This window comes from Castanea sativa, chromosome 4 (assembly GCF_040712315.1).
Source record: "Castanea sativa cultivar Marrone di Chiusa Pesio chromosome 4, ASM4071231v1".
In the NCBI taxonomy this organism is placed as follows: Eukaryota; Viridiplantae; Streptophyta; class Magnoliopsida; order Fagales; family Fagaceae; genus Castanea; species Castanea sativa.
In genome coordinates, this window is record NC_134016.1 from 1,648,434 (window position 1) to 1,673,679 (window position 25,246).

The window sequence follows — 25,246 nt, forward strand, 5'->3', positions numbered from 1 at the left end:
GAAAGCAAAATTGTGTGAAATTGTACATGAAATGAACAGAATTGGCCTATAACGTTTTGGAAGGACTATTGAAAATACAAGCAAAATCTGAAGTATGAAATGAAAAGAACATAATCCAATCTAACATTTTCTCAATAGGGTAGTCAGCTGAAATTTGCATTTGCAGAACAACAGCACAGTGGTGAATAAGTCTGTTAAAACAAATAATAATCATAATAATAAAATTAAAAAAAAAAAAACCGCACAATGTTGAATAGAGGAAGAGGACAATGCAATTGAGCTGCTGAAATAAGTTGGAGGATGGATAGAAAAGTAATCTTATTGGCTTTTGGGCCCTAGTGACACTTCAAACTCCTATTTTCTCTTGAAACCAAATCATCATTTTTTTTTTCTTTTTGTCTTCTTTTTATAGGAAAAATATTTTCATTTTCTATCCACCCACTTTTCAACCCAACCAAACAAAGCCAATCCAGTTATTAATGAAATTGAAGAGATTGTCCCATGGCTAGACTCAAGTACAGGTCCATAGAGAAAGATTAAGGATTGCATAGAAGGAGAATCTGGCATGATGAAAAAATTTTAATCAAACTAATTTTTGGTCAAGAAACTAAAGTAGACGTTAATAAAATGAAATCAATAATTGATAACTTTAGTTTTGTTAGGCATATTTTGATTCCCTGCTATGGGTAAATCAAGTGGACTCAGCTTTGGTTGGAAAATGACATTGATATAGAAGTAACGGCCCAAAACTGACATTTCATCCATCTTATAGTATTCAAGGTTCATGAAACATGATCGATTAGCCACTAAAAATTGTCTTAGCATGACATTTCAGCAACAAGCAATTGAGCATATCAATGTCGATTTTGATATTAGATTGAAAATGAAAAAATTCAAAACAATTGCCGTCACATTTTCAGTACTATTGTTAAATAGCCTCTTACACATATATAATCATTTTACAAACTGATCGATATAAAGAATTCAAAAAAAAAAAAAAAAAAATACAACAGTTGTCACAAAGAATTAATTATATAAGATTCCAAATTGGTGGATGCCAGTAGAAAATTCATATATGAACAAGGACTTATTAGCCTAGGATTTAGTGGCAATAGATTCACGTGGTCAAACTTTAGCTGGGGAAAATGAAAACATAACATTACGGGGAAAAAAAAAATTATGACCAATGGACCAAAGGTTGGAAGAAAGGTAAAGTTACAAATTGGTCTAGTCCTCATGAGATTCTTGGTTTGCCCCAACCAACTCTTCACCCAAATTTGTTCATATCAACCAGATTATCAGCACATTCATTAATTAATTCCACTTCTGCCTTAAACAAACAATTCACCAACATGCCAAGAGCCTAGCACAACTAGCACTTTTTTTAATTAAGAAAAAATCATCCATACATCCATGACTTTACTGATACTGTTACTTCAACAAAGTTTTATGCTGGGATGGTTAGAGACTAGTGGCCCCTCACAAGCTTGACATCCCATCTCCAGCTAAATCATTCCTACTGTAAAGGGAACAAGGAAGCAGACTTTTTAACAAAGCTTGGATACACTTAGGGTTTGCCTTTTGTTATGCATAGCTCTCCTCCAGTTAGGGCCAATTGCCTTGAATTCATTGAATTCATACTCAAAGTTGCCCCCATTCCAGCTTCCTCCTTGTACGTCTGCTAGCAATTGTAATAAATTGTTCCTCCAGCTGGAAACAATAGACATTGTCTCAATTGCATTTTCCTACACATGATAACAATATAATCATGTGACAAAGAGAAAAAGTTAGTATTGGGAAAACAGAATAGAGGAATGATGAAATATCAGTTTATAAGTATGATATTCGGTTTTAAAAGCATGCTCAAAACAATCTTGAGAAGATCCAAATAGAGTCCTCAATGTCCAAAGCTCATTTCATCCGTGATTAATGGCACCAAAGACAGTGAGAGGTCATTACAGGGCATGGTTGGTCATTAACTGTCTAGTGTTGCCCGAAAAGGATACCATCCAAGCACTTCAAAGGCAAGTTGCTACTAATCTGCTCTGTTAAAAGAAACAAAGATAGCAAAGCATGCGTCGCATCTAGCCTTTTCTAAATCATTATGAGAATGTAGGAACACCGTGGTGGCTTAAACCACTTATATCAGTACTGATCCTAAACTTATAGAACTTTTCACTTCAATTTCTAAGGTACAAAACCAAATTGTACAAATTTTTTCGAATAATCGCCTTATATGTAAGTGAGTGGGGTCTATCCTCCGAACAATTGCATGATCTAGTGCAATCAGTATGGTCACCTGTTGGGTATGAAAATAGAGTAAGTTGACAAGAAGAAAACACCAGAATAAATGGAAAACTATTGTGTCCCAAGGCCACATGGCAGATAATTATGCAGCAGCAGATGGGGATAAATAACCAGTAGTAGATTAGGTTGATATTGTTTAAAATTTATATTTGATAGAAGTTAGTTCCAATTTGTTAGGATAGTTATCTCACTATGAGTATTATTTATGTACTATGAAGAAAGGAATGGAACTTAAGCAGAGAATTAATCCCAACAATCCTTTCTCCTCAAGTTCAGGAGCTTAGTCTCCTCTAATTGACTAAGTAGTCAAAGTTATCTTTCATTTATCTTGGCTCATATCAAAAACCTTAATCGAATATTGTATTTTTAAATGTCCCAATAGAGATAGGTACAAATGATTTTTAGTGAAATGCTTATGAGGCAACCCACAAGTAAAAAGACTTAACTATAGATGTCTACCACATCATCCAATAAGCTGTTGAAGTCATTTGATAGAAGCAACTATTCCATAAGCACAGGAAAATCCATGGCCTCACCTATTGCTTTGCTGGAAGTGTTGTCGTGTATAATATACTGATCAAAACATGTAAATAATGTACAATATGGTCCAAGTTGACTGACCACTAGATATTTCTGAGGGGAGAGAGAGAAAACTCAAGACAACAAAATCAACATGGTTTTAGTGCAATCTTCAGGAAATCTAATTACAAGTAAAATGGCATATCTAAAGTCATAACTTGATCTCAGAAAAAAAATGCAATCAGGGTCTAGTTCAATTTGAGTTGAATCTCAAGATTATGGGGAACGGTAAATTGGAATTTAAGTTCATGCACAATTCTAATTAGGACAAACTAAATAAATAAATGTCATTGATTATTTCTCAAAATTGAAAATTAACTTAAAAATAATTTATGATATTAACAAAATATAATGGACTTATTCCAGGTTCACTTAATGATAATGTTAAAAGCCACAGTCATACATTCAGCATCTCTTCCCATAAGTTACACATACACCTAAGGGTGAACGTGATACAATAAAATGACTTTTGAAATATGTATAAAGAAAGAGCCCAAATTATTAGAAAACTGACAGGTCAAAAATTTATTTTGAAGACAATGCAATAATCAGAAGTAGACCAGAATTTTTAAATACAAAACAAAACAAAACAACATTAATGGAATTGATTGAAACAAAAATTTGAAGGTCTACAAATGCTATGCAGCAAAATATGATGCACCACATGGAAATAGAAGTTTCCACCAAAAATGAAGGGATATCTCTATGATATAACTAGATATTTGGAAATAGCAGTTTATTAGAAAGTGGTGTTAGAGAAAAAAGAAAAGAAAAAAAAGGACATGCGAGAGAACACAACAATTTATTGTGATGTTACAAGGGCATTCTTGGACCACTCTGTGCCGAAGTACATGAACACTAATTGGGAAATGAAGGATAACCAACATCTGTAAATTGTAAATGCCTAACAAATTTAGCAAATAGTATGGGAAATTGGAAGTAGAAAAAGGAAGAACAAAGGAACATTGATAGGTTTTGTTGGAAGAGAGAAATCAAAAGAGAAGTAGACGAGAAATGAGGGAACTCACAAATTTTGATGACATAATTGCAATGGAATCAATTTAGAATTCCCTCTATTGTGATTCTTGGACTATCAACAATATTCTACCGATGGGCCACTCCCGCTACTTCCATATCCATTTCAAAGCAAACAGTAAGAAACAAAACATCTAGCTGTACAGAACTCCTAGGATTCACATTGCTATAAGATCTCTTACCTCATTCACTCCGGCAAACTTTCATTCAACATTACATGGAAAGGGATCTCACTTCTTGCTTTGTTGGTAGGTAGTATCAGTTCTTGTAACTGAACTTCAGTTTTTGAAGAGATGAAAAGTTTCCCCAACACCTCCGGAAAGGCTCCAACATCATCACAAATTTAATGCCTCCAACAAAGATCATATAGGTGCCAAAGTTGGCCCAACAACTTAGATCACCAAAGAAGGTTAGGCTCCAGGATGGTGGTATGTGAGGTATCCTTGGGATTTGAAAAGAATTCTCTGATACATCAGAAATTACTTTTGGCTCTTATATGTCAAATTGTCAAGTGCTACCTGTGGGTTACAAATATTGATATGACATCAACACTTGAAAACTACATCTATCAAAATATCAAGATGGTAAATATAATAAGGTTCAAAGGATTTGTAGGAAAACTGGAAAAGTGAGAGGGAAGAGAGGACAATTACCACGAATGACATACTTATTGGATTGCATTTATAATTCATATATTAGACGAGAGGAGAATATTTGAGTAAGCTTAATGACTCTTATAAACTTCCTCTAGCTTGGGAGTATATTAAAAATCCATAATGTAATTACTTTTTCTCCAGCTGAACACAATAGATACGCTGTCCCTAGTATCTGCACATTAAGGCAACATATTGAACTCATTAAATAGAAAATAACCAAAAACAAAAAGATTTAGGGAAACTGAAGAGAGAAAAAAAAAATGGGAGCAATTACGAAAATATTCCTAGGTCGATATAAACTATAAAGTAAGCTATAAGAGAAGAAGAGAGGATGAGCTAGGAGAAAACTTACTGGACATCTGTCTTAACAATGTATATGATCTTCAAACTGCTTGCTTAATGCATTCATTGATGCAGAAATTTGGATTATGGCAAATCTTGGACCACTCTGCACTGCTCCCCTTTGCACATTTTTCCTTTAATTAGGGGCAATGACAAATAAGTTCTTCTAATAAGGTGAGGCATTGCATGGCTCGTGTGCCGTGGGAAGAGACATTTAGATCTTGCAATTGTGAAGATTCTATAGTTGAACAGTTGAAAGGTCCTAAACATTTAGGAAAAGTTTCCATTCCATCAAATTCCTCTGATTCAAAAACTAGAAGTGGCCAGCTCTTTTACCTTAAGAATTGCCAACATGACCTGTGGATTAGAAAATTTGATATATTGTCCAATGATGCAACGACATCAACACTTAAAAATACATATATAAGAATATCAAGATAGAAAAGATGCAATGATGTCTAAACTAATTACAAACTCACCTTTTTTATTTTTTATTTTTTAAGTAAAATTACAAACTCACCTTCTAATTGTGCAGGTCTTGGAATTTGTTATTAGTATCGGAAGAAGAAATTTTTCTGAGCCATACTTTATTTTCAGCAATATCATATTCTTTGTTTCCCCTGTCTTGGGATTGGTCAAGAAGAGCAAGTAATGGTGGTTATTGATAAAGGGGTGCATTAAGGCTGACAAATTAATGCCCAAATAACAACATAATTAAGTTCATGCTAGTTAGTGATTCTTAATTTTCAATTTCTTTTTAGCTTAAGTTTTGTTAACTTCTAAGAATGAGCTAACAGCTATAAATATAATGCTAGGATTTTAAAATGCAACGAAAAAGTTAGATTTCTAGTAAATTGAGGAATTATACGATAAGTTGTCCCCCCATGGCCCTTACCCCCCCCCCCCCCAAAAAAAAAAACTGATTATTAGTTGACATCCTAGAATAATATAAAATTTTCAAATTTTAAAAGATCAATCATTTGCAACTTTTTCCAGCACATTTAAGCAAGCATTGGAATTAAATATGGAAAACAATACAATCCTCAAGCATTATGTTATGTCAGTGGAAGGGGGGATAAGCCTTCACAAGCAAGAGAGTTGAAGTACTTGAACTTATTGATGCATTATAATAAAAAGTAAGATTTGGAGAACAAAAAGGAAGTCTGTTTTACACGGACGTACTATTGGCTTTCTATGACATCACATAAAATTCAGTTGCTACCAGTTGAATGATCCAGCTATCTATTGGTAATGGACACTCTTGGACCTCCAAAATGGGTGAGGCAATGTGTGGGAGCAGATGGATCAGCTTTCTGCAATCATAAGTACAGTATGCAGTTTTTGAAGAAAATCGTCAGTCTTCATCAAGACCAGAAGATTAGGGCCATCAGTAACAGATAAAGTAATTTTAACTGCTGAACAGAATTTTAACAACAATAAACAAAGTGTTATAGTATGCAATAATGATTCTGAATAACCATCTCATATGAAAACAATGCAGCAGCTCACATACCCGACAAGCATAAAAGACTCAAGAGTACATCATTTTAGATGCAAGTTTCCAGGTATTAATATCCAAATGATTTGGCGAATTCATTCTACTAAGGTAAATCACTAGTCCAAACAATCCACTAAAACATTCGAAATATGAAAATGGGAAAAACATTAAGCAGAAAAAATTTCAAAAGCAAATATCACACCACAATCGAGAAAAAGATTAATCATTTCCCCCCTTAACTTGAAAAATTCCTACATTTTTTATGCGTAAGGAACTTTTACATGATCTTGAAATCTAAATCTCTCCATTTACTTAGATTTTTAAATTTTCAAAATGGATAAGCTTAATGTATGCAATATTGATTGGCGATGATTGAATGGTTATATAAAGAACAAAAGACATAATTAGATTCATGAAAAAGTAGTGGCAACACATTATTAATTTAAAATAGCAAAAACAGTGAAAACAATGAGGTTGGTGATGGCATGCCAAGTATACCTTCATGCCTAAATTGTAAGGGTATTGCATTATAATGAAATGGTCTCAAATGTTGGAAAATGAGCAAAAGATTTCACAAAGGCTCTCCTCAGTTGACTGAAAAGCTACTACTAACTCAAATCATGTATAAATAATTTCATGAAGGCTCTCCTCAGTTGACTGAGAAGCTACTACCAACACCAATCATGCAAAAATAATTATTCCTAAGAATATAATGGATTATCAATTTTTTTTTTTTTCAAATGCTAAGTAACAGATTCGAAAATGTTGTTGGAACAAAGGGAGGAAGAAGGGGACAATTGAAATGAATAATACACTTATTGGATTGAATCAATACTTTATATACTAGAAAACATTAGAAAATTGAGAAAACTTACCAACTAAAACATCTGTTGGCTTGGGAGGGGATTAAAACATGATAATATTTAATTCTTCATCCAGCTGAACACAACAGAATTGCTGTCCCTAGTGCCTGCAAACAAGGCAACATATTTAACTAATTGAATAATATTTTAGGTCTAGTAGTAATGCGGATCCAGGTGTGTTGAAATGGCTTGAATTTAACTTCCGTGTAAAATGGCAAGGAAACAACACCAACTCTCACCATATTCATGCATAGCCGAATTGTTTGACTCTATAGGCAATTAATGAATGCATGCCTATGTTAGAAAGTTGGACTTGATCAAACAAGTCAAAGATGAGCAATTCATCATTTAATCTTACGTAAAGAATTACTACACTCATGCATTAAATGATGTAGGATTGCTTGGCCACTATTGTTGACTTGCTTCCACATTTGATGACTCATTGGCATTCATGAATTATCAAGGAGAACTACACCTGAGCAAATCAATGTGTGCTAGCCGAAATGTGTGTCTCCATTGGCAATAAATGCTAGCCATTTTTGTTGACTTGATAAGTTTCATGATGGTGATATTTTGGCTGAAGTGTAGCTATAAATAGAGGTGGAGCAAAATGAGTTCTGGAATGTATGTAAGCTACGAATTGCATAGGAAGTGAGTGTCTTGCAATTTGTCTAAATACAATAGTGTGTTCTCTATTGTTGTGAGACAATCAAGGGTGATATTTGGGGTTTGGGTTGTGAGAAAGTGTCTTAAAGCTGTTATTGTAATCTCCACAGTTATAGTGAAATATATTCTGTCGCCTCCCGTGGACGTAGGCATATTGCCGAACCACGTAAATTCCTTGTGTTATATTTTCTCTCTCTCTCCTTTTTAACCTTGTGTAAACAAATTATTTCCCCCAATTTTCACAACAATTGGTATCAGAGCTCCAGGTTGATTTATTCAATGGAGATCAACGCTTCTATTGCCAAGATAGACGTAGTTAAGTTCAACGGAACTGGTAACTTCGGTTTATGGCAAAGAAGGGTGAAAGATTTGTTGGTACAACAAGGTTTGGTGAAGGCTTTGTACGGGAAATCAAAGAAACCAGAGACGATGACGGATGACGAATGGGAAGAACTCGATATGAAGGCGGTCAGTACAATTCGACTATGTTTGGCAGACGAGCTTATGTACGATGTCATGGATGAGGTGTCTACTGCGGCTATATGGTTGAAGTTGGAGAGTCGGTATATGTCCAAGTCCCTCACAAATAAACTTAATCTTAAGCGAAAGCTGTATGAGCTTAAGATGGCAGAGGGTACGGATTTAGCTCAACACGTCCACACATTCAAAAAAATTATCAGTGACTTGTTGCGGATCGATATAAAATTCGATGATGAAAACAAGGCGATGATGCTTTTGTCCTCTCTCCCAGCATCCTACGAACACTTGGTTACAACCCTGCTTTGGGGGAAAGAGACTCTGGAATTTGAAGAGATCTCAGGAGCCCTGTTGGATCACTACCAACGAAAGCAGAATTCGGGTGAAAGTTCTGGTGAAGGGCTTATGGTAAAAGGTAATCAAGAACGTGGAAGGAAGAAAGACAGAGATCACAATTCTGCTAGGGGCTATAACAGATCCAAATCCAAAAGCAAGACAGTGAAGTGCTATAAATGCCAAAAGAAGGGGCATTTTAAGCGAGACTGCCCAGAGTGGAAAAGAGACAAGGACAAAGACAAGGAAGGGTCATCAAGATCTGCAAATGTTGTGGTAGCAGATTCAGATTCAGATGGAGATATGCTATCTGTTTCATCCAGTGCCAACAAGCTAATCGATTCTTGGATTCTGGATTCAGCATGTTCTTTCCACGTGACTCCTCACAAAGGTTGGTTCGACACTTACAAGTCAGTTAATTGTGGTTCTGTTCTAATGGGCAACGATGCTACTTGCAAAGTTGTTGGAATAGGAACAATTAAGATAAAGATGTTCGATAATGTGGTGAGGACATTAGGAGAGGTACGACATGTTCCAGAGGTGAAAAAGAATTTGATTTCATTGGGAACCCTAGACTCTAATGGCTATTGCTATAAGTCTGAGAATGGGTTAATGAAGGTGTCAAAGGGCGCTATGGTTGTGATGAAGGGGCAAAAAGTGGAAGGTAATATCTACAAGCTATACGGCAATACCATTGTAGGTGGAGCTGCTGCAGTGACTGAATCTGAGCAAGATGATACACCCTTGTGGCATATGCGACTAGGGCATATGAGTGAGCATGGTATGAGGGAATTGCAGAAGAGAAATCTGTTGGCTGGAGTTAAGTCATGTAAGTTAGATTTCTGTAAATACTGTGTCATGGGAAAGCAGTGTAGGATGCGATTCAAAACAGCCACGCACAAAACAGAGGGTATATTGGATTATGTACACTCTGATATTTGGGGGCCGGTGCAAGTGGTCTCTAAAGGTGGAGCTCGGTATTTTATGAGTTTCATTGATGATTATTCCAGAAAGGTTTGGGTTTTCTTCTTGAAGCACAAATCTGAGGCATTTGCAAAGTTCAAGAAGTGGAAAGCTGAAGTAGAAAATCAGACTGGAAGGAAGATCAAGTGCCTAAGATCTGATAATGGCACTGAGTACAAGGATGGGGAGTTCTTGAAGTTTTGTGAAGAGCATGGTATCAAAAGGCACTTTACAGTACGAAGAACACCTCAACAGAATGGAATGGCTGAGAGACTTAACCGGACAATTGGTGAGATAGCTAGATGCATAAGACTGAATGCTGGGCTTCCTAAAGTCTTCTGGGCTGAAGCAGTGAACATGGCTTGTTACATTCTTAACCGATCGCCTAGAGCTACGCTTGATGGGAAAGTTGCTGAGGAGGTATGGACAGGAAAAGAAGTTGATTACTTGTTGATGAGGATATTCGGGTGTCCAGCCTATGTTCATATTCCTATCGAAGAAAGGTCAAAGCTTGATTCAAAATCCAAGAAGTGTATTTTTCTCGGGTTCGAGAAAGGTGTAAAAGGGTACAAGCTTTGGGATCCAGTGGCACAAAAGGTGGTGATTAGCAGGGATGTGGTGTTTGACGAGAAGTCCATGATAAAAGACTTCAGAAAGGAAGAAGAGTCTCAAGAAAAGGGAAGCAGTAATAACAACAATAGATCAGTGGTGCAGGTGGAGCTAGATGAAGTGGAGTCTCAGCAAGAGAATGAACCTCACAATAGTGATCAAGAAGATCACAACATGATATCAGAACGGCCTAAACGCAACATAAGACCACCAGTCAGGTATGGTTTCGAGGATCTTGCTTCTTATTGCTTAGTAATTAGTAGTGGGGATCCTTCCACTTTTCAGGAAGCAATTGATTGCTCTGAAAGGGACAAGTGGATGGAAGCTATGGTGGAGGAGATGGAGTCCTTAAATAAGAACAAGACTTGGGAGTTGTCAGAACTTCCAAAGGGAAAGAAACCAATAGGTTGCAAGTGGGTGTTCAGAAAGAAGGAAGCAGTATCAGAAAAAGAAGGAGAACGATTCAAAGCAAGATTGGTAGCAAAGGGATATTCACAAAGACATGGGATTGACTATGATGAGGTTTTCTCACCTGTGGTCAGGCATACTTCTATCAGGGTAGTGTTGGCTTTGGTAGCACATGAGGATCTGGAATTAGAGCAACTGGATGTGAAGACGGCATTCCTTCATGGGAATTTGGAGGAAGAAATCTTCATGAAACAACCAGAGGGGTTCAAGAAACCTGGTACAGAGAATCTTGTCTGCAGATTGAAAAAGTCACTCTATGGGCTTAAACAATCTCCCAGACAATGGTACAAGAGGTTTGATTCCTATATGATTCAAATTGATTATACCCGTTGTGAGTATGATTGCTGCGTATATGTTAAGATGCTTGATGATGGTTCTTATATTTTCTTGTTACTGTATGTTGATGACATGTTAATTGTTGCAAAGAGCATGTATGAGGTTGACAAGTTAAAAGCTTTGTTGCACAAAGAGTTTGACATGAAAGACTTGGGTACTGCTAAGAAAATTTTGGGTATGGAGATTCGCAGGGATAGGGAGTCAAGAAAGCTGTGGATATCTCAGAAGAACTATATCAGAAAAGTTCTTGAAAAATTCCACATGCAAGATGCTAATTCTGTAAGCACCCCATTGGCGAATCACTTCAAATTATCTAGCAATCAATGCCCGAAGAATGAAAAAGAAAGTGAAGACATGTCAAAGGTTCCATATGCAAGTGCAGTTGGGTGTTTAATGTACGCGATGGTTTGCACTAGGCCGGATTTGGCTCATGCAGTGAGTACTGTCAGTAAGTACATGGCAAATCCAGGTAGAGAGCACTGGAATGCAGTGAAGTGGATATTCAGATACCTGAATGGAACTGCGGGATATGGGATTTTGTTTGCGAAGCAACATGGGGATAATTCAGTGGTAGGATATGTGGATTCAGACTATGCAGGCAATATAGATGACAGAAGGTCTACAACAGGTTATGTGTTCACACTGTCAGGAGGGACTATTTGTTGGAGATCCACACTACAATCCCTAGTAGCCATGTCTACTACAGAAGCTGAGTACTTGGCGGTAGCTGAAGCTGCAAAGGAAGCACTGTGGTTGAAAGGGCTAGTCAAAGAGCTTGGTTTGAACCAAGGAGGAGTTCAGTTGCATTGTGACAGTCAAAGTGCCATTTACTTGGCAAAGCATCAAGTTTATCATGCTAGGACTAAGCATATTGATGTGAGATTCCACAAGATAAGGGAGTTGACTGCTACAGGTGAAATTATTCTTGAGAAGATTGACACTTCAGAGAATGCAGCTGATATGTTGACAAAGCCGGTACCTACAAGCAAGTTCAAGCATTGCTTGGACTTGATTCGTGTTTGTGGCTTGTGATAGCCCGTAGGGGCTAAGGTGGAGGCGATTGAAGAGTTTATTTGTGAAGCTTGATACAATTCAAGTCAAGGTGGAGATTTGTTGAAATGGCTTGAATTTAACTTCCGTGTAAAATGGCAAGGAAACAACACCAACTCTCACCATATTCATGCATAGCCGAATTGTTTGACTCTATAGGCAATTAATGAATGCATGCCTATGTTAGAAAGTTGGACTTGATCAAACAAGTCAAAGATGAGCAATTCATCATTTAATCTTACGTAAAGAATTACTACACTCATGCATTAAATGATGTAGGATTGCTTGGCCACTATTGTTGACTTGCTTCCACATTTGATGACTCATTGGCATTCATGAATTATCAAGGAGAACTACACCTGAGCAAATCAATGTGTGCTAGCCGAAATGTGTGTCTCCATTGGCAATAAATGCTAGCCATTTTTGTTGACTTGATAAGTTTCATGATGGTGATATTTTGGCTGAAGTGTAGCTATAAATAGAGGTGGAGCAAAATGAGTTCTGGAATGTATGTAAGCTACGAATTGCATAGGAAGTGAGTGTCTTGCAATTTGTCTAAATACAATAGTGTGTTCTCTATTGTTGTGAGACAATCAAGGGTGATATTTGGGGTTTGGGTTGTGAGAAAGTGTCTTAAAGCTGTTATTGTAATCTCCACAGTTATAGTGAAATATATTCTGTCGCCTCCCGTGGACGTAGGCATATTGCCGAACCACGTAAATTCCTTGTGTTATATTTTCTCTCTCTCTCCTTTTTAACCTTGTGTAAACAAATTATTTCCCCCAATTTTCACAACAAGGTGTTATTAATTCTGCTAAATAAGGATGGGAACCTGAGAGTAATTTGAGGTTCATTTTGGAGAAAGTATTGAAGTAGAGCAAAGTATTTAGTCTTGGAACAATTATGCTAGAAAAACTGATCTCACTTTCTTTACTCAGTAATACAAAACTTTTGGTTTTTCTTTTATTTCTTATAAATTTTATGAGGATTAATGGACTTAATAAGGAGGTTTCATAGTCATTTATTCAAGGTGTGTGTGGCAAATATGTAATTCACTTTCTCATTCTTTCTTCTTTCATTTTTTATTTTTATTTTTAAGTTTGTTGTTATCTTTAGTTATTTGCTTTTGGATTCTGAATAATTTATAAAGAAACCTCGCAGGTTATACAAGGAGTGAAGCTACAGTGACCGAGGCCTAAGTCTGATAGCAAAAGGCATAGAAAACCATAGAAAACCCAACATGCAATTTCAATCACTTGAGCTGCTGCTAATGGTGTGTCATCTTCACCCACCACACACAAAAAGCAGCACAGATAATTGTTACAAGTTTGAGTATCGATTAAGAGCACTGGCCCTTATAATGAAAAAGCGTTTGACAATTCAGTTTGAATCTGAGTTTGACAATCAGTTTGATTCTAAGTTTCGTAAGTACAAAAAGACTAGGAAAGCTAAGGAAAAAATTTGCAAGTCTATTTTGTTGCCATGAAAATTTTACATTTATTACTTTATTACTCTTTGATTTAAGATTATTGTGGTAAATATGTTAAAAGTTATGTTATAGAAAGAACAGTTTGGGTTGTTAACAGAAGCCCATTTGTGAATATTTATAATTCATTAACCTCAGTTTCTACTATAAACTAAAAAGAAGAAAAAAAAAGTAAATTCCAAATCAAATTATCCAAATGATTGACAGAATTTGCTGTTATTAATGGTGACAGTGACACAAAGGCATTTGTAATTTTTCTGACTAATGGCAAATAAATGACTAGCATTTACTTTGTTATATCCATGTCAGCAACTAAAAGAGTCACAGCAAAGGGCATTTCACACTATTCAGGCTGAGGCCGCTGAGCTATAATAACACCAAAAGCACAGAATGACTTTCATGTCAAAGAGCGTCAAACTAAAATTCGGTGATTTGACTGCACTCAACATAACTCTATACATTGTAGATATGCACATTGGCTACAAATATATATAAACTGAATTTGGTTTTGTAAATCACCATTTATGAAGTAAATAATGTATCAATATCCCAAATGGTAAGAGAAAGCAAACCTAAAGTGCCTTTGCAAGAGTTGTCATCAACTTAATTATTTTCGCAGAAGCAAACTTTCTGCCAGCTTCCTGAGTTAGTCTTCAAAATCTTTGCAATGTGGGTACCTTCAAAAGGTAAAAACCATATATAGATATATTAGAACCGTCAACACCTTCAGTGCTGTTCGAAATTTTTTAAGTTAAAATTTGCTTGCACTACTAGAACTGGGGATCACATAATTTCATTAACAGTGAACAGTAAAACTAACACTCACCCACCCAACGTGAAAAGAAAATCAGCAAGACCCTCACCCACCCAATTTCTCATTCTTATGCAACTAGACTCTTTCTCCACAATAAACTGACCCTCATAAACAGAGCAATTATGACCTAGCCCAAATCTACTGTCAAGTTTTAGACAGCCCTAAGCAAAAGAACTGATCCATGAACTCTTACAGTATCAAAATATGAAGGTTACAAGAAATGCAAAGAGAAAGAAAATTTCAAATTTGAAAAAATTGATAAATCCAATATTCCAAATTTCCCAATCTCCAGAAAATTTCATTTTTGAATAAATTGCAGAAAGAAAATAGCTTAGCAAACAGAAACTGAATCGCAGCAAGACAAATTGGTAACAGAGTCAGCTATTTCAACAACTGGAATGTGGTTGACCTAAATTGTACAAGTAAACTATGCTTTTAGCAACTTTTTAAGTCTTGTGATGATTTGCAAAAACCAAAATTTGAATAGCACCAAGACAAATGACTGCAAATAGTAATTTCATAAATTGAAATTTTCAAGTGTTAACAGAGTGGTTGGTAATATTAATATCTACTATTTATTTCAAGAATCATTAACCAAAATTGTAGCATTTATACATTTTCTTAGTGGTGTCCAATTAAGTACTAATACTCTCACCCATTACAAACAGAAGAGGATATAAGGTATGAGTAAACTTACGAATAGGGAAATTGAATAAATGGATTGTGGTCAATCTGATTGTTCAATTTGGGGCAACCATATATCATCACCGTTTTCAATTTGGTGAAGTGTTGCATGGTTTCCTTGGTGGACAGATGCACCAAGTTCTTGCAATCCACAATATACAGCTCTTGAAGAGAGGAAAGGTTGCCCAACCACTCTGGTAAAGCTACCATTTCACCAAATTCTTGCATCCACAGAATTTTAAGGGCAATGAAGTATTGAATTTGGTCCAGGAATAGGACAGACCCATACAATTTGAGCTTTTGGAGGGAGGCGTGAATGGAGGAAGTAGAAGACAAACAATCCCCATTCTCCATATATTCAACAGACAATGTATAACACTGTACCCCACTGGGTGGTGTTGTTATGGACAGGACACCTGGCAATGACCTCAGCTTAGGACAATCCTGTACTAAGAACTTCTGAAGGGAAACGCAGGTGCGCACTGAGTTTGGCAAATCTCTCAATTTATTACACCCTCTAATAATCAACTCCTCAAGGCAAGGAAACACCAACAACACCTCACCTGCACTTGTCAACTCCTTTGCACCCTTCCACTCTTCTAAGCTACTCATAAAAAGCAATTTGAGTATTCTCAATGCCGGGAATAATGCAGTAGTATATCTGTGACTCCCTTCATTGTAACTGTAAAACTCACTTCCTATACTTCTTACCTTCCACAGTCCAAATATTTCAAGAACCTTAAGACTAGGTAAATGCCCCAAAGTGGGAACTTCTTCACATTCCGTGCACCGATTCAAATAGATCTGAATCAAATTGTGATATAGCAGGAAACCAACCCATGATGGAAATTTCTTTCCTCCATAGAATTCGATTCTCAAGCTTTTCAAATTTGGGTGAGGCTGGAGGCCTTCCAACACCTTTTCATCTTTATCATACCTATCAACTGCCATTGAATATTCCCAGTATAATCCCAACTTGAATATTTCCTTTTCTTTTAATTTTGCACTTTTGGCTTCTTCCTCATCTTCCACGTACCCTAGATTGAAAATGCCTATTTCTCCTCTGAGAATCTTCAATGGTCCCAATTCTTTGATCCGATAACCTTCATCTCGACCCACACCAAAAAATGGCAATGTTTGAAGGCAAGTCAATCGCCTCATATTTTTGTGTAATCTATACATTGTCATTCTTTGGTTAATATGTCTCAAGTTAATTCTGTTAGTCTCTCTTTTTGATCAGTTTGTATTCTTTTTAGTGCAGTAAGTTTACTATCGTAAATTCATGGTGCTTTTTATCAATAAAGCTATTATTACCTATAAAAAAAAAAGTGAAGAAGTCTCAAATGTATTAACTACTCAATTGAATTTGGCAACCCTATTACACTGTGCCCGAATAATTTTAAAACATGTAAGCATTTAAAATTTGATAACATGTCATCAAAGTCTAGATTTTTTGAAATCAATGTGCGCATTTTTATGAAACCATCTCCACTAAATGAAGTTCTTGGTGTTGTTTCACCATCAAGTCGGACAAATAAATGTTGTACTTTACTAACATTATCCACATAATCTCCCTCCAAAATCATAATTTCAGATTTTGAAATTGGGATGGCAAAATCATGCACCAAATCATGCATTTTGCAACTAATAATCTCACCATAGGCATCCTTTGTAGCATTTTGGAAAAAGGAAGTGGCCAACAAAATATTGAAATACATGTTACCAATATCCTCCATCACCATATTAGCTTCTTTAGATGGTCCAAGGAACCCTTCAGCCATCCAATGCTGAATTATTTCATCCTTTTTCATGTCATAATCTTTAGGGAAAATTGCACAGTATGCTAAACATCGTTTCAAAGATGGTGTTCGAAGATGATCATAGCCTAACTTTAATATGTGAAACACTCCATTATTATCATCGTTCAGTAAATCCCAATTTTTATTATTTTGAATCGATAGCCATTCACCTTTATCATGTATAAAGTACATTATTCCCCCTAAAAATCTTGCAGCCCATGGAACCCTTTTACATTTTTTAACAATATCCTTTCCAATTTTCTCCAAATCTAGAGTTAAAAGTCTTTCATTTGCAGATGCTCTTTTCTTGAATATGGACCAATAATCATATTCTGTTAATTCACATTGGGGAAGAGTCTCCATCGTTTCTGTCACACTATCACAATAGGTTGCTTCAACAATGTTATTTCCAACATTTTGATTAACTTTTGAATCATCAAGGAAGGAGTCTATCTCCATGTTAAAGCTAATCTCAGGGATCGAATTCACAAACTCCGCTCGAAGATCATAACTAGCAATGTCATCTTTAAGTATATTTAATGATTCATTGATGGTCTTAATATTTTCTGCCATATTGAGGGGGGATACAATGCTATTGGAGAGTAAATAGGAGCTTAGTACCTTTTGCTGAAGAATATTATAGCCAAACTCATCCAGCACATCATCAATGTCATAAGCTACATCTCTAAGCTTTGCTGACCAGCTCCTCAAAAACTCATCACTTACTTGTCTTTTCTCAACATCATTTAACACGAGTTGAATCTGGGTTAACAAGATAAGAAGGTCTATTAGCCCCTTCTTGAAACCCCGCTCTAAACTAATATGGTGCTCTATAACATTTGATCTCAACTTGGCTAAAAGTCCCTCCACAACAACATTTAGCATAATTTCAGCTCTGTATTCTTCCTTACTCTGCATAAGAGAAAATATAATAGAAAGATTGTAGATGGTACATAGTAGAGTGCAATTATATTATAAACAAACAGCCATATGACTCCAAAAAGAAGGGGGGGGGGGGGGGGGAGGGGAAATAAACAACCATATATAGGTAGGTCTAGATATAAAAGTATATAAGTGGAGCTAGATAAAAACTATTATGACAAAACTTCCCTTCTAAATTTTTCATACAATAATTAGTAGTTAGAGACTTAGTGCCAAGAATCTTGTTGATCAACTGGTTGACATCTACTATGTTTCTAATTGAGACACCCAATGTTCAAATCTCCTCACCCCTATTGTAACTATTAAATTGTAAAAAATTAATAGTCAAAAAAATGGTTGTACAGAGATTATGAAATTGACTAGACTACTTAATGTTCTTCTAGGGACACACACAATTGCTCACACACTTTAACACAACTTACACATTTGTCAACGTGTGATTAAATTATATCATTTACATATAAGTCCACCATTAGAACTTAGAGAAAAGTAATCTAATCACCACTTGCCACATGTCTAAGCTTTGTCAAAGTGTGTGACTTTTTGACACCCCTCCCTCCCCACCAATCTTCTTATAACAAAAAAATTCATTAATGAAATTTAATATGTTTTACTTGATTCAAACATTTAAAATCACTAATTGAATTAGTTATCTCAACCACCAAAATTGTGGTAAAATATAATCTAATAATAAAAAATTTACATCATTGATTACAAACATCACTCACCTTTTTAAAGAGTCCACTTAATGTGTCATCCTTCTATATTGAAGTTGAGCCAATTTTCCTCTCCTCAGCCTTGCTTGAAGTCGATGCACCTTTAAGTTTTTTGTTAGGCTAGGTACTTTTTTACAAATATCAATATCGTGACCTTTAACTCCAGCTAAGTGTGTTTTAATCCTTGTAGCACCCCAGCAAAATTACATTCGCAAAACTTACATTTGAAACGACCATTTAGTTCTTCAACATACTCCCAAAATTGCGATCTTTCTTTCGAACCATATTTCTTTTGCCTTACAATAAATAGATAAAGAATATAATATTAGAATATGAAAATTGATAGTAAAATTGGATCTATAGAATAATAAAAAAATAATTTAAAAGAAATGGATCTATAGAATTATAAAAATAAGCTTTTTTTTTTAATGAAAAATGTTGTGAAAATTGGTGAAATAATTTGTTTACACAAGGTTAAAGAAAGAGAAAAAAAAAATATGACACAAGGAATTTACGTGATTTGGCAATATGCCTACGTCCACGGGAGGCGATAGAATAAATTTCACTATAACTGTGGAGATTACAACAACAACTTGAAGACACTTTCACACAAACCAAACCCCAAATACACCCTTGATTCTCTCACAAATAGATAAAGAACACCCTATTGTATTTAGACAAATTTGCAAGACACTAACTTCCTACAATCCGTACCTTACATGCTCTCCGAACTCATTTGCTCCACCTCTATTTATAACTACACTTCAGCCAAAATATCACCATCATGAAACTTATCAAGTCAACAAAAATGGCTAGCATTTATTGCCAATGGACTCACCTTAGCCCCTACGGGCTATCACAAGCCACAAACACTAATCAAGTCCAAGCAGTGCTTGAACTTGCTTGTAGGTACCGGCTTCGTCAACATATCAGCTGCATTCTCTGAAGTGTCAATCTTCTCAAGAATAATTTCACCTGTAGCAGTCAACTCCCTTATCTTGTGGAATCTCACATCAATATACTTTGTTCTAGCATGATAAACCTGATGCTTTGCCAAGTAAATGGCACTTTGACTGTCACAATGCAACTGTACTCCTTGGTTCAAACCAAGCTCTTTGACTAGCCCTGTCAACCACAATGCTTCCTTTGCAGCTTCAGCTACCGCCATATACTCAGCTTTCGTAGTAGACATGGCTACTAGGGATTGTAGTGTGGATCTCCAACAAATAGTCCCTCCTGACAGAAGCTCTCTTTGGACTCACAGACTTGGATATCACTGGAGAAAGCACATCTTCCCTGGGCTCAAGTTTATGCATTAGATACTCCTTCACTAAAACAACCTTATCCATATTTGCTCACCCTTATTATCTTGCTTTCCTCTTTCAATAGCAACAGAGAGCTAATGCCAAATTTTCAGTTACAATTTCAGTTAGTGTCCTTCTAAGACTTGTAGGCATCTGTTTTTATTTTTAGTAGTAAGATTGACAGTGTTTTCCAAAACATGCTTCCCAAAATTCTTATGTATTGCTCTTGGATTATGTCTAGTGGTTTCCTTGTACCCCTCAGGAGCCAGCCTTCATTCAAATGCTGAAAATCAAATGATAAGGGGCATTAAGAATTAGGAACCATGTTGGAGTGTTTCCATTTTACCTCACAAAAGCAGTAAAATAATAAAGAAAGAAAAAACAAGGGAATAAATGTGTTGCACAAAGTAAGGGTGTAAAAAATATAACCTGGGCTTCCATAGAATTCAGGATCTTCTTCATCTTCATCGTCATCCAACCTGACAACCCAAGAAGGTTTGGTGCTAACGCTGAGAGTATGTCTCAAATTCTTGGCCTTCTTCAATTTGGTGGGAACTCATTTCTTGTAATGATGAACATATTCCTTCTGGGTCAAGATCCATTCCAAATGTAGGAGATGAGGAGGTAGGCAACCACTTTGAACCTTATAAAAGTGTGTTCAAGTCATGGAAATTTCATTCAAGATTAAATGAAGCCTTTAACAAATATACCAAGCTAAAAATGCTATATAGGGTTTAAAAGTGACGGTCTAAGCATGTACCAGAAGCCTCTCTACCACCAAGACCAAGACACAAGTTTATGTAGGATGCTTAAACCACGATGGCATGGTTGGAATTACCTTGGAGAAGCTTCAAAGAGGGGCTGATAGGACTTTTGGTATTGTAACCATTTCTTTGCATGCGGTCAAGTAGAGCCATTTTCACAGTGTATTTATGCCTTCATATATATTGGTTTTGTTGCTCCTTTTATCCCCTATAACAGAGAGAAATGTAAGAGAGATGAATGATGCTCAAGAATTGGCTTATGGGATTCTTGCATGGTTCTAGAATACATGCATTTGTGCACATAAGCATATATATGAACTTTATAGTTGTTTCCTGGCTGCAATTAGGAGGCATATTGAGTCCTCAAATGAACATATGCAGCAGATGTGATAGCTAGATGGTCGATATATAGAGAGACTAAGAAAGCATATGGTTCTAGCTTTTCATTTCTAAAATGAAATCAGATTATGACCAAAGCATATACAAAATGCTATTTCTTAATATTCTATAACAGCCATTAGTATTAGAAAACTAATAAGTCAAAACATTATAGTGAAGACAATGCAATAGTAACAGGTGGACCAAAATTTCCTAGGTAAAATATATCCAAAAAATTTGAGGGGTTTGTTTGAAACAAAAATTTGAAGGTTTACATATGCTATGCAACAAAATATGTTGCAGAACATAGATATACAAGTTTGACACAAACATTGAAGGGAAATCGCTTTAATAAATGGATAAGAAATATGGTAAATTAATTGTAAAATGAACTAGTTTATTCCAAAATGAAATGTTAGAAAAAAGGACCTTTGAGAAGAAATATGGATTTAATATTATTTTGAGCTTAGACTAGGAATCATATATTTATCTGGATATTGGGAATAGGGCGTATCTAGGACCACTTTGTGCTGAAGTGCATGAGTACTAATTGGGATATGAAGGACAACGAAAATCTATAAATAGTATAAAAACAACAAATTTAATAATAATAATAATATATCAAATTGAAAGAAGAAAAAAGAATCAAAAGGAATCATATTAGGTTTTGATGGAAGAAAGAAAACAAATGAAATGAAGAAGAGAATGTGGCAACTCACAAATTTCAATGAAACAATTAGATTGGAAATTTGGAACCAATTCAAGCTTCAGTTCTTCATTTAGCTTTCCATGGAAACTGAGTGGGCCACTTGCTTTGCTGGTAGGTAGTAGCACTCCTGCTCCTGAACTTCAGTTCTTGAAGAGATAAAAGGTTACCCCAGCCCCAAATAATCGTGAAGCATCCTTGACAAGGGAAAAGTATTCGCTAATAAAAAAGAAATTACAGGTGGCAATTACATCAAAAGAATTGTCAAGTGTTGCTAACTATGGCTTACAGAAATCATAGTTAAATATTAATAAAGAATATGAAAAAATAAGGGGGGTGATAATTCAAATGAATTACTTTTTTTTTTTTTAATTCTTAATTTCTGAAAAATATTTGATGTGCTAAAAGAAATCCAACCATCACGGAATAACCACAATGAAATATAGCTAAAAATTGAAGATACACAAAAATTATGCAATAAATATGTGTTACATAAATATGAATTAATGGTTTGACATAAAACTATTTGGACATTGTTAACCCAAGAATATGGTAATGTGTGTGTATATATATATATATATATATATATATATATATATATATATATATATATATATAGAACAAATCACGAACAGTGTGTCAACTTCACAGCAAACAGAAGAGAACATAGAAATTATAAATGATTTCGAGCTTAGAATAGGAATGTAGAATGTATCAAAGGTTTTTCTTAATCACAGGAACATGGGCAATCTTAGAACCTTTTGTGCTAAACTACATGACCTCTACTTGGGACAATGAAAGATCACATGTATTTGTAATTTAGTAATGCAATGAGCCACTTACATCATAAGCAGATATTGCAATGAGCTAGTTACACCATAAGCACATATTGCAGCTTCTTGCAAATGTACAGCTCATGTAAGAACAATAGGTGGCTTTCCACTTACTGTCGAAGACATTGTCAAATATGTTAGAGTAGAGTCCATCCACATATAATAGCCTAATTTTCACCATTGACATATGATTGACCAAAAAGAAGACTGATTATTTTCCATTTCCTTTTATATTACAAAAGAACTTCTACCATGTCAGAGATATTAATTGTCTGAAACTTACTGGTCATCCATCTTAATAATGTACATGATCTTCAGACAGCTTCTTGTTTAATACATTCATTAAAATAGATATCTGGAATGTGGGAAATCCTAGACCGCTCTGCACCACAATCCTTTGCACATCTTTCAATTAATTTGGAGCAATGACAAGATATTTAGCTCTTCGGTTGGATTCGGGGTTGGTTAAAAGGTCCATGAATAAATGTTTCCTCCAGCTGAACACATTAGATATGCCAGTGCCTGCATATTGAGGTAACATATTTAACTGATTAATAAATTTTTAGTTCTTTGAATAATGAGAATCCATGTGTTGTTAGTTTTGTTAGCTTTTTAACATCCCAGGCTCCTAGTTCGTTATATCCACATCAGCAACTAAAAGTGTCAACCTAAGTATAATAACACATATATGGAGTATAATAACTAATATAACGCACAAAAATGACTTTCATATTAAATAGTGGCAAACTACAATTCATTGATCTGACTGTTTTGGTGATATATGAACACATATATGGATTATAGATTTGACATAAAACTCTTCTGAGATCATCAACCAAAGAATATGGCAATATATTTAAAGCAAAAAAGAGAAAGCATAGAAGAGAACAAATCATTAGCAGTTAGACAACTTCAAAGTGAAACAGCAAACAGAAGGAGGTTTGAGAGAACATACCAGTTTTAAATTATTTGACCTTAGAGCAGGATGTATCAAATATTCATCTTAATAACTGGAAAATGAGCAATCTTTGTCCAGTTTGTGCCAAACTACATGACCTCTAATTGACACAAGGAAAGATTACTGATATTTTAATTTAGTGATGTAATGAGCTACTCACACCATAAGCAGATATTGCAGCTTATCCTGAATGTATAGTTTACTGCGGAAAATATTCTCCCTATTTGGTTATGTGATTTTCAAATACGTTAGTGTAGTGTGTTCAAGTAGATGAAGAGGAGATAAAGGATTAGTCCATCCACATTTATAACAGTCTATTTTTCACTATCAACATGATATTGACTATGAGAATGATTCTTTCACTTTTCATTAAATTACAAAAGAATTTCTCCCATGTGAGAGATTTTAATTGTGTGTTGTTCGTGAGAAATTCAAGTGTGATGAAGAGGTACAAGTGCATCACAGTGAACAAATATTCAAAGCTCTAATTACAACTTCTACTTGCTAGATAATATCTGCTATCATTTATATATCTGTACATGTACACACTTTGACAAATTGTCTCAAGTGCGTAAAGATGACAACAGTATAATTATAAGTAGGGGGAAAAGAATGTCCAAAACAATTTGGAGAAGATCCGAAAAGACTCCTCAATCTCCAAAGGCTACTTTTATCTCTTGCAAGGGATTAATGACAATTGACAAAAAGTTTCAGCTGCAATTTACGGCAGCAAAGATTATGAGAGGTCATAGCAAGACATGGCTCGTCATCAATTGTCTAATGACTCAAAAAGCTTTACGCATGTCAGAGTAGAACTTACGTGATCAACCATAAAAAAAAGTAGAACTTATGTGATCTGTTTTTGGCAAGCATCCTCAACAACCAATGACATCCAACTCATTCACAAGAATCACAGCTCACCCATTTGTTCATATCCAAAAAAATTAAGAAACTATCAAAGTCATGCATTTATCCAGTTTCAGGGGCAACTTCCTTACTAATCTGCCGTGTAAAAAGGATCAAGAAACAACAATATTGGAGCTTATGATGCATTTTTCCTTTTCTAAATTGCTATGGAAGTCATCAGAATGTATCAACACTGTGGTAGCTTGAACTACTTATATTAGTACTAAAAATAGTAACTTTTTTGATAGGTAGTACAAAACCAAATTCTCAACCAAAATGTATTAAAACTATTGAAGAGCAGAAATTTAGTGTTTATAGGGAAAAGGCCCATTATCTTATATCTAAGGGATCAAGAACAATCCTACAACTATTTGCATGATCTAGAGCAACCAGAATGGTCACCTGTTGGGTAAGACCATCATGTCAAGGTTACAAGAAGAAAACCACACAATAGTGGAAAACCTTAACTAAATATGGTACTTTTAAATTTTCTAATAGAGATGTGTATAAATGAATTTAATGACAACCAACAAGTAAAAAGACTATCTATAGATCTCTACCTCATAATCCCAAAAGCTGTTGAAGTCATTTGCATGAAAGCCTTATGTTAGGAAACCGTAACAAATAACATATGATTTGAAAGGCAGAAGAATTATCAAGCATCTGTATATTATGGAAAATATTATTGCTAGTTATATAAAGAATGGATGAAACTATGGCCTATGTACAAGAAAATCCTTGGCCTCACCTAATGCTTTGTCAGATGTGTTGTCA

The 25,246-nt window shown here is 35.3% G+C and overlaps 1 pseudogene; it reads right to left on the minus strand.

The window, feature by feature from the left end:
- Positions 1-1,066: 1,066 nt before the first annotated feature.
- LOC142631642 (putative disease resistance protein RGA3) lies at positions 1,067-23,472 on the minus strand (annotated as a pseudogene).
- Positions 23,473-25,246: the final 1,774 nt, after the last annotated feature.